General features: G+C 41.5%; 1 pseudogene; it reads right to left on the bottom strand.

The window, feature by feature from the left end:
* Positions 1-232: 232 nt before the first annotated feature.
* On the bottom strand, positions 233-9,351 carry LOC144125830 (uncharacterized; annotated as a pseudogene).
* Positions 9,352-9,859: the final 508 nt, after the last annotated feature.

Below are 9,859 nucleotides of genomic sequence, written 5' to 3'. Positions count from 1 at the left end.
CCCCCCCCCCCCCGTTGAAAATTCCAGCAAGTCTTGGTGGATTTTACGGTGGTGACGCTGCAAAAAAAGATGGGCACATTGGATGTGTTGGTTTCCATGTTGGAAGTGTTGGTTTCCATGTTGGGCGCTGGTGGAGATATGCTGGACGCTGGTGGAGAGATGGTGGATGCACTGAGGGCGACGTTGCGCCACGCTGGACGCGCTGGAAATTCTTATGGCTGCATTGGCACATTCACTGCACAATTCTGGGCAGCACGGAAACTACGTTGGGCACTTCAGTGCCTTGGTGGTACCCACCACGATTATCCTGCTGGGCCCGCAGGCAACACTGGACTGTGTGGAAACCACGGTAGGAGCATGTCCATGTTGGGCAATATGGCAGCTGCAGCTTCAATATAATAATGGCTGATGCTGGACAGCAGATACGCCTATGTGCTTATATGGTTGACATAATTAATGCAAACCTTCATAATTGCACTAACAGACTCAGTGGGTCAAACGCATCAAAGCTACTCTTGTCGTTTCATATGCTGTTAGAATTCGAACTGCATGACAAATCTTTTTTCTTTTTTCAAGTGAATATAAGTTAATTGACTAGTAAATTTTAGAAATATTTCAAGACTAACAACTTCTTTGCTGGAGCTTAAATTATCAGGAGCAAAATATTTCTGAAAAGGTTAACTTCATCGTTTACAAAATAATATATTGCATGTTTACAGTGCCCCAGCTGCATGCCTGAACACAACTAAGCACTCGAATTTATTCAAAAAATTTTATTAGTAGATTTTCAAAAGACATTACTATTTCAATTAACAAAATGTTAAGTACATAACTGGCGACGCAGTTCAGTGTTTGTAGAAAGGTTATAATATAAATACAAACAAATATACAGAATATTTATACAAAAGCTCATTACACAACACAATTATACACGCACCTTGACACGCAAGATTTTAGTACAACTAACATTGTTTTACAAAACAGAAATGCAGATATATATGCACAATATTTGTATGAGGATCAAATGCGCAGCACATTTCACACTAGGAATTGATTTGGTTTTCACATTGGATGAGAGAACACTACTTCAATATGCATGCACACCTTCACTGTAATCTCATTTCAAGAAAGCATACTGCTTAACCCACCGAAAATGATGGCTGTCTATACATATAATGTACTGTTTCGCAAAGTACACCCGTGGACCTGGAAGAAAAAATATACACAACAAGAAAAAATCTGCTTTGTTCATTGGATATCACACTTTTTCCTTGGAAAGGCACGTCAACTCCGAACCGCCACTACACTCTCTCACAAAATTACTATTGTATCTGAAAATAATTCTTCTCACTGCATTGTGATAAATGTCTGGCTAACCAACTTCTATTCACATATAAAACTATGAACGGCTTCTTCCATGTAGCCTACTCTCTGTGGAAATGTGTCTTCGATGTTTCTCGGCGGGTGTCCATGATTAAAGAGCTAGCAACATCTTGCATTCCAGCAAAAATTGTTATTGGAAGAAAACTCATTTTCCTTTCCATAGCACGCTACGCTGAGCCCAATTCAGGTTCAGCCGTTTTCTTTAAACTCTACATTTCTGACTCAAAGGCTAGTACTGGTAAGGTACAGCTATTATACACTTTCCTCCTGGGCGCTACTGGTAACCTGCCATTCATGATCTGCGAGTACCTGCTAATTGCACTGCACTCCATTCATAATCTCCTAGTTATTACACTCTATTAATCCGAAACTGTGGTCACTATCTACCTCAACCGATATATTCCCTTTGAACTTCCAATGCTTGCTTGCCAATCGTTAACTGTTGTTTCCTTCGAAAAATATTGAACATGACATAAATTCCTCCATATTAATTTTTAAATCACTGTTTTGCTTTGCCTGTCAAGGTCCTCAGTCATACTCTGGAATTCATACCCTGAGTCAATGTCAATATAATAAGCAAATTGCAGATTACTAAGGTATTTTTGATTAACTTTTATCCTCAACTCTCCGAATCTAGATCTCTGAACGCTGCAGTAAACGCGTGAAAAACAATACTCTAGGCCTAACCAAGAAGTATGTTAGCAATCTCCAAATCCCATGGTTACACCTGGTTGCCAGCAGTGCTTATAACTTGTTAGGCCTGCATTAGTCTCTTTCGACCTTATTTGGCAGATCACTGATGAAGGTTTTGTCAATATCCGTAAGCTCTACAAACAAGCAACTGTCAGCCACTTCTCCTGGAAGCAAAACAACCCACGCTGTGATATAAGAAAGGAAGCATTCCTTTATGTGCGGAGGTGAATTAATCACGTCGGCAATAATTATGGGCCGACAGATTAGAAAGCAGGTTGCACTTTCTTGCAAAAGCAGAATTTTTTTCAACACGTTTATAGCAGCCACTGCTTGTCCTCACAATATTAGTGTCAGATTTTGATGGCCTTTTGTAGGCGGTGGTGTGTATAACCTGTTTTGCCAGTACAGAGCATTCATACCCTAAAGCAACTGATGCCTTTATTCCACAGTAGAGGTACGCTGCATGCTGCCCAGTACTCTCCAGGATGATCTGTTTGCCTTCATCTAAAAGGCATAGATCATTGATGCGCTTTGCGTGGTCCACCAGCGATTAGGTAATGATTTCATTACAAAAATTCTTTTCAATCAGAGGCAGATGAGGGCTTCCAATCAATTTTTGCAGCTGCTGGTGCATAATCACCCCCTGGACAACTTGCTGAGGCATCCCATTTGCAGCGAAGACTTGCCGTACAATCATTCCATTTCCACCTCCTAAAACGAAGGCTGAATGGGCCCACAAAGGTCCACGTGACCGCACACAGTTCGCCAGGTGAAGCAAAGAATGCATGTTGAAGGTCATGGATCCAATGCCGTACAGGGAATGGCATCGAATGACGAAGTGCTCCAACAGGGACTCTACAATGAAAGGTTCAGTCAAACCCACTAATTAAAATAAAAAAATGGTGTTCACGAGAAGCACTGCTTGCACAAATTCACCATCTGCTTACTACATAGTTATTATGTAGGTTCAGCAAATTAAATGTTTTATACTTAAAATAATGCAAATGATCCAAAAAAATCACAAAAAAGAAACAACCGTCTATGCTATAAATGCTGCCTGCACCAACATTGCCTCCCCTCCAGAAACAGTTAGAAGCTAATTAATCATAACCTCTCTGCTTTCCATGATATTTGCCGGTTCGACCATATAACCCTAAAAAAGAAATCCTGACACTCTTGTACTGGAGTTGGAAAATATGGACTTACAACTCCTGATAAATTGTTTTTCACACTAAAGTAATATTTGAAGGATAAAGTCTGCTCCTTTTATACATCAGTAGAAGCAACAGCCAGCATTTTCAGTGCTTCATTTATGAGGAGCGACTAGAAAGATCACCTATAAGCTCAACTGACAGATTGAATAGTGCTTTGTGCCACAGTACCTGGCATAAATATACGCTTTAAATATTTTCATGATGTGCCAGCTCAATTTTGGCAGCAGGGAGCCAAATTTAAAGCAAAATTATGAAAAAATGTCTGCTATCACTTTCTATGCCACTTAAGCACTGCATCCTCTATGGTACCTTACCTGCTTTGTCAATTTCTGAAAAGGTGATGCTTTCTCGCAGAAGGATGTGCAGGGCCTCTGAGAGTTTGGCAAGATTCCTCCAGTATTCAGCATGAAGAATGCCGTATAGACAAGGCAGAGCATAAAACAAAATCCAATGCCTCCACTCTGACGCCTTCCAATGAGCCCGCTCCGAGACTGCTCGTGGCAATCTCTTGATACAGTGTGGAGGATTTATAGTGAGCAGTGTAGCATTTATTCTTGACACTACTGATGGGGCACCTGAGAGATGAAATGACCACTTTTCATTCTATTTGCAGCTACTCTGCCTCTTTTAGTACAAGTTTTTTATGCTCTATGCTTAAGGACTAATTAATGCACAGGTAATTGAACATATATAAACATTCTCATGCCTTGCTCATCTATGCAATATTTGGCAATGTAAAATACAGGTCAAGGTGAAGTATAACTTAGTTCCCAATTAGAGAAGAAAAGTGTTAAGGTAGTCTTTTGCGCAAAACAAATCGTGCCTTTGGTGCTGCTCTCCGTGTCAAGAGCTTTGTAAAGTTGCCGTTCTATGTTCATGGTTCAACATGCATACATGTTGATAATTCAGTACCACTTAATAGCCACGTATTGTGACATCAACATGGTGATCCTGCCTCCTGGCCAACTTAGCTTAGGACATTAGCCATGTCTCTCCCACGGGCACATGTAGGAACCAAAAATAAACGGCAGTAAAAGTTTGTACGACCTTCTACTAAAGAGAACCCTCCAATAGTCACTAAGAAAAGGTGAACACAGTAGACATGACTAAATATAGTTTATGAAAATGTCTACAGTTGAATCTGGGCAACTGAAACTTGAAGGGAAATGACAGATTCTTCGAAATTTAATGTTCATACTAAAACATGCCTGATCAGTAAAGGGATGTGATTGACTGCACTGTGTGGATAACCACACTAAAGACGTGCAGGCACCGGTCTGCCATTTTCAAGTGTATGTGGACTCTTATCAATAAGAGCAAGTGGTAGCAAGACACCTGTCAGTGCAATCAACACATCAATGCATCTCATCAGCCATTCTTTCATAGCTTTAAAAATAAACTAGAGCAGCACTGCTGAAAATATTGTGCAAAGAAAGCAAAGCATCATGATTGCCCGACTTTAAATGAAGGTGAAAAGGTAGTGTGTGCAACACATGCACAGCTGTAACAGAGCTGGTGATAAGCAGCATGTGCTGATAGCAGATGAGCATGGCAGATAATGACAAGCTCTGCATGCATGCAGCGCCAGCACATTGATAACAGTGCACTTTTAGCACTGAGTATGGCTGGTTGCAACAGTTACTGGGGCACACGCGCTTGCTCTTTGTCTAAAGGCAAGCCACAGCACTGCACTCTTGTGCTTCAGTAGTCGATGCAGGCCAGCTGTGCTGCCAGTTTGAATCAGCTACATTTATGCTTGTGCATCCTAATTTCTGTGAGCTTTCTGCCTTGTGAAAAAGCGTGGTATTGATGAGACTAAGGTGTCAATTTGAGTAAGAGATAAGCCCTATTAGCAAGATCCCAGAAGCATACTAAGGCAGCGTACCGATAAATGGCAGAAAAAGCTCGTCTTCTTTTGTGTAAGTTGTGTGCACAGTTATGCTTTCACAATTGCGTTCTAAACAATTATTCAATTATCCAAATCACACAAACCAACCATATGCAAGCTATCTGCAATACCTCCTTTTACTTTAGTTTATTTAAGATTTGTTATTTTAGTTGGACCTCAAAATTTTTGGTAGGAAGTGGGTGCACTTACCTCATTACATTGCCGCCCATTCCCTGCTGAGCATGCAATATTTAAAAGCAGTACATTATCAATGTAGAAGCACTGAGCCGAGTTCGAAGAAGACATGATTGTGCGAGTAAGCTGTTTCACAACGCCTCGCAGAACTCTATGCACATATTCGACACTAAGCCCATTCACAAGGTCAAGACCTAAAGAAAAAAATGTATGTACTAAATTAAACAGCTCAAAAAGGCGATGCACAGGTGCATAGCCCTCACTTTTCACCACCATTACAATTTATTGTGGTGTATCCACATGCCACCGCAGAGCATGAAGCGAGCCAGTCCTTAGCCTGGAATGCTAGCCATCATTAAATGGTGCTATATACCCTGAAAAATGAAAATATACAGGCAGCCTTAGCAGCCTGTGCAAATGAGTTAAGTACCCAGCTGACCAACTGCACAGAGGTGGCATGCAGTCTTTACAAATATCCCTAATAAATCTGAGTGGTGTGGAGCTTGGACATAGCTTGAAGTAAATGCCAGTTACTCAAATCTTCATTTTACGAGCACTACCCAAGCAGCACAAGTAATTGGCCCAACATTGGAACTGTATTGGCAAAGCTGGCCCTACAAAGGACCAGGATGGGACCATCCTGTTGCAATATTGGGCTGATCACCTGTGCTGCTTGGGTAAGTATTATGTCACAATGACCGACACCACACTGCTGATTTCCAAAATTAACCCGCGACAATGCTGACGACCGCACCACAGGTACACGGCATGCTTCTGTGGGATAGAAAAAAAGCTGCATAATCAGTTATTTCTTATTCAAGACAAAGCTTGCTTTCGTACGTTCATGTGAACTGAAGAGCTGCACTACTTTTTCCTAAACCCTGCCGCTTTGCCACAGTCAGGTGCAATGAACTAAACCAATCCAAAAGGAAGATAAGTAGTACAGTTATTGCCCTGTCGCATAGAAAGTAAAATCTGGAAAAAATTGGGCATCGTAGTTAAGGGCAACACACAGTGTAATGTCACAAGTACAACATACTTCCACTCTTGATTATCACTGCTCTGCATTCATGTACTTCATCTAAAAAGCATGCCGAACCATGTGCTAACTGCATTCTACCATTCAACAGTAAATGTTCACACCATCCCAACATAATAATATTGCCAAAAGTATGTTTCAGCCTTGTACTGCATCTCACACAGAAGGAATGCCACTTAATTTCAAAAACATTACAATGCTTGCATCAATAGTAGTATCCTGCATAAAAAATATATGCACAACATGCCTGTCAGCAAAACAACGCCTATATTTATAACGGTCAGTGAAATTGGTTACTTATTCATATAAAAAGGTTCAACCATGTGCGCCCTTCGAATTTTTTAACAAGAACGCGCGAGTGTAGACTGCTCGGTGCAGCGGTGCCCAGGTGAAGCAGAGTGGAAATCGGCAGCGGAAAAAGCATGTGCACCGATCATGCCGCTGCAGCTAGCGTAGTCTGCTTGGCTGTTCTGTTTCGTGCGAAGCAACCCCGGCGAAGCAACTTTTGTGCCGAGTTCTGTGAGCGTTTGTTTAGTGTTCTATCTGCTGCGCGTGTGTGGCTCTGGACTGGTGCAAATGCATAGCATTTCAAGCACGATTTAAGGCCTGGGTTTCGTTTATGGGTAGCGTCTTGAAAGCATTTGCTTTAGCAAAATTAATGGGGCAACATCGAGGGTGCTCTTCAATCAGTTTTTCGTAAGTAAAGACTATAACTGGTTTCTTGGGAATGATTGGCTGTTCTCAAATGTATGCACTTTTCTAAATCACCCATGACATGCGCAGCGGATAAAAATAATTGGTGCAGCTTCTCGGCGACCCATGCATAACAGCTGTTCATGGGCAGTGGTTGCTTAGCGCTAATCAGAAAGGCCTAGCAGGGGAAGCTTACTCGAGCAGCATGAATTTTGGCATGCCCCTGACTCTCACGCTTTCTCCTCTTCTGCTTCTTCCGGCCCAGCAGCGCTGAGCAGTCGACGCTCCCGCGCTCATGTTTAAAAATTGTATAGGTGTACATGTTTCTGAAGGAGCCCTGGAGAGAAATGGAAGAATTCAGCATTCACTTTGCATCTGTTAATGTCACCATATGTTTTTCTTCTTGTACATATGAACTTCTTGAACATATGAACTGAGACTGAAAATTACTTTTTTTAATCACACTCATGTAATCTCACTAAAAACCACACTTGCTCCAAACACAACAATCATTTTAAACGTTGCACTTACTATTGAGAAAGGAAAAACGAAGCCCTAACCCACATGTTTTATCAACCATACACTGATAAACCAAAACCAAATGGTGTCTTCGGCTGGGCCACACTACCTCTGTACCGGTGTGCAGGAAGTGACGTCAAATTCTACAGAAGTGACACATCTCCTCCTAAGCCGAACATGTGAAACATTCGCAGTACGCCGTTCCTCCTCGTGCCGTCTGTTCCCCGTGGCCTCCGAGGCCCTCGAAAATCTCGGAAGCCATCCTCACGAACGGCAGACGCCAACGACCACAAGCAGCAATTTATAGAGCTAACAACAACCTCTTCAGTAACTTCGCGCAGGACCAGCGTTCATAGACATGGTTTGAAATGCGGGAACCACGAGCATGCTCGTAAAATACTGCGATTGTGGAGGTGCAGGTTTTTGAGACACAGCACCACGACGTAATTATGCTTGTCAGTTTCGATGCATAAGCTTTAGCGCAGATAGAGTAGCTTCCGAAAGTATCTGCATATTCCCTTAGACATATTCCCTTAGCACTTCCAGCACTTCACTTCCAAGTGTGAACTGCTGTTCCTTGCTAGACTGCTGAACATTACTTTGGTTTTCTGCACGTTTATTTTTGGACCCACCGTTCTGCTCTGCCTGTCTAAGTCATTGATCATGCTTTGCAATTAATCTCCTTAGTGGCTCAGGAAGGCAACATCATCAGCGAAGCACAGATTATTTAAGTATTCTCCATTAACTATTGTCCCTAACTGTTCCCAAATTAGTTTTCGGAATACCTCTTGTAAACAGGTGGCGAATAGCATTCATAGAATAATGAAACGAAAAAAATGGAAAGCTTACCTCGCAATTTCATTAGTGCAGATGGCCTTTGAAGCCATTGATAATGTCATTGTATTTGACAGCGTCCTTCATGTCTTTCACATTCCTCTTGGATGTCCTGGCTTCTGGGGGATCTTGTGAAAAGTACGGCATACTGTCTTCACACAATAACACAAGAAGCAAATGTAAAAAATATTTAAGCTTGCACAATTGAAAATGCTTACGGATCTCATTAATTTGCTCAGGCACAAATTATTATCGGAAGGGAGGAAAAATGTTAAAGCTGGCCAATCTTTTTGCACAACATGCCAAAATTGCACAAAAAATTTCCATACTATCAAATGCCTAATTATTAATTTGTCAAGACTTCAATCTCTACAATGTAACGCAACACAAGTTTCAGGGTCTCAGTTGTACTGCTTTTTGACTCACTCCTAACATGAGAGTCATTATGTAAGAAAATCAGCATTATTTAAGCATTTTAAATCACTCATCCTTGCAGATTACACAGAAGAAAATGCACAGTCTTACCATAGATACCACAAAAAACGTTGACATTCATCACAAGAACGATTTTTTTAGTTCATTTCACAAGATTGGTTTGAAATGGTTCTGCAGACAAATTTGGGCATTTCGGCACTTAATTATACAAGTTTATATGTAGCGCATAAAGGGTTAATTTCATCGTGCCCACCACTTCAAAGTATCAGAAGCATATTTAAACCTTAGCGGTGTATAATAAGCTAGCTGCATGGCATAATTTTTATTTCAAATACCGCAAGCCAAAATGCAACAGCAATAACTCAAAGCTTTTCCTTACCTTCAGTATATGTACCAGGAATCAAGCACCACGGACACCCAAAATGTCCATTGAAATTCCCCATGTTGAGCACAGCTGCCCTTGCTGGTATAAACTGAACAGCACAGCACGAAAGGCTTCGAGATGTGCTCTTGAAAATCATATGTTCATTTCACTGCCTTTGTCTTGCTTAACTAGGACACAAACTTCTCCTGGAAACGCTGCTTGTTTGGGTGTGTTCTACCAAACCAAAGTCCTGCCAGAACTGGCTGTTTCAACTTTAGCTCTGGTTGCAATTCATTATTAATGAACTGAAGCGGCCAAACTGATGTTTTGAGGATTTCCATACAGGACTTCCGGCCGTATTTATGGTTAAGGTGACGTCCTTCCTGCTCAGCTGCCTTGAACGCCGCAGCAATTTGTAGCTATCAGCCTCTGTGATATCTGTGAAATGGGCTGACGGCTCTTCAGTTTCCTTGTCTCGCTGTTCTTCAAGCCTTCTTATATTTGTGTGAAGGTCTGCTTTCGTTCTTTCAATCAAGAAACTTAGCTGTTTCTCAATATCCATTGTGATGAAGAAAAGCCCACGCTCTTTCAGTAGCTGAAGG

The sequence above is a fragment of the Amblyomma americanum genome, chromosome 1, assembly GCF_052857255.1.
Source record: "Amblyomma americanum isolate KBUSLIRL-KWMA chromosome 1, ASM5285725v1, whole genome shotgun sequence".
Classification (NCBI taxonomy): domain Eukaryota; kingdom Metazoa; phylum Arthropoda; class Arachnida; order Ixodida; family Ixodidae; genus Amblyomma; species Amblyomma americanum.
This window is presented reverse-complemented; position numbering and strand designations above follow the sequence as displayed.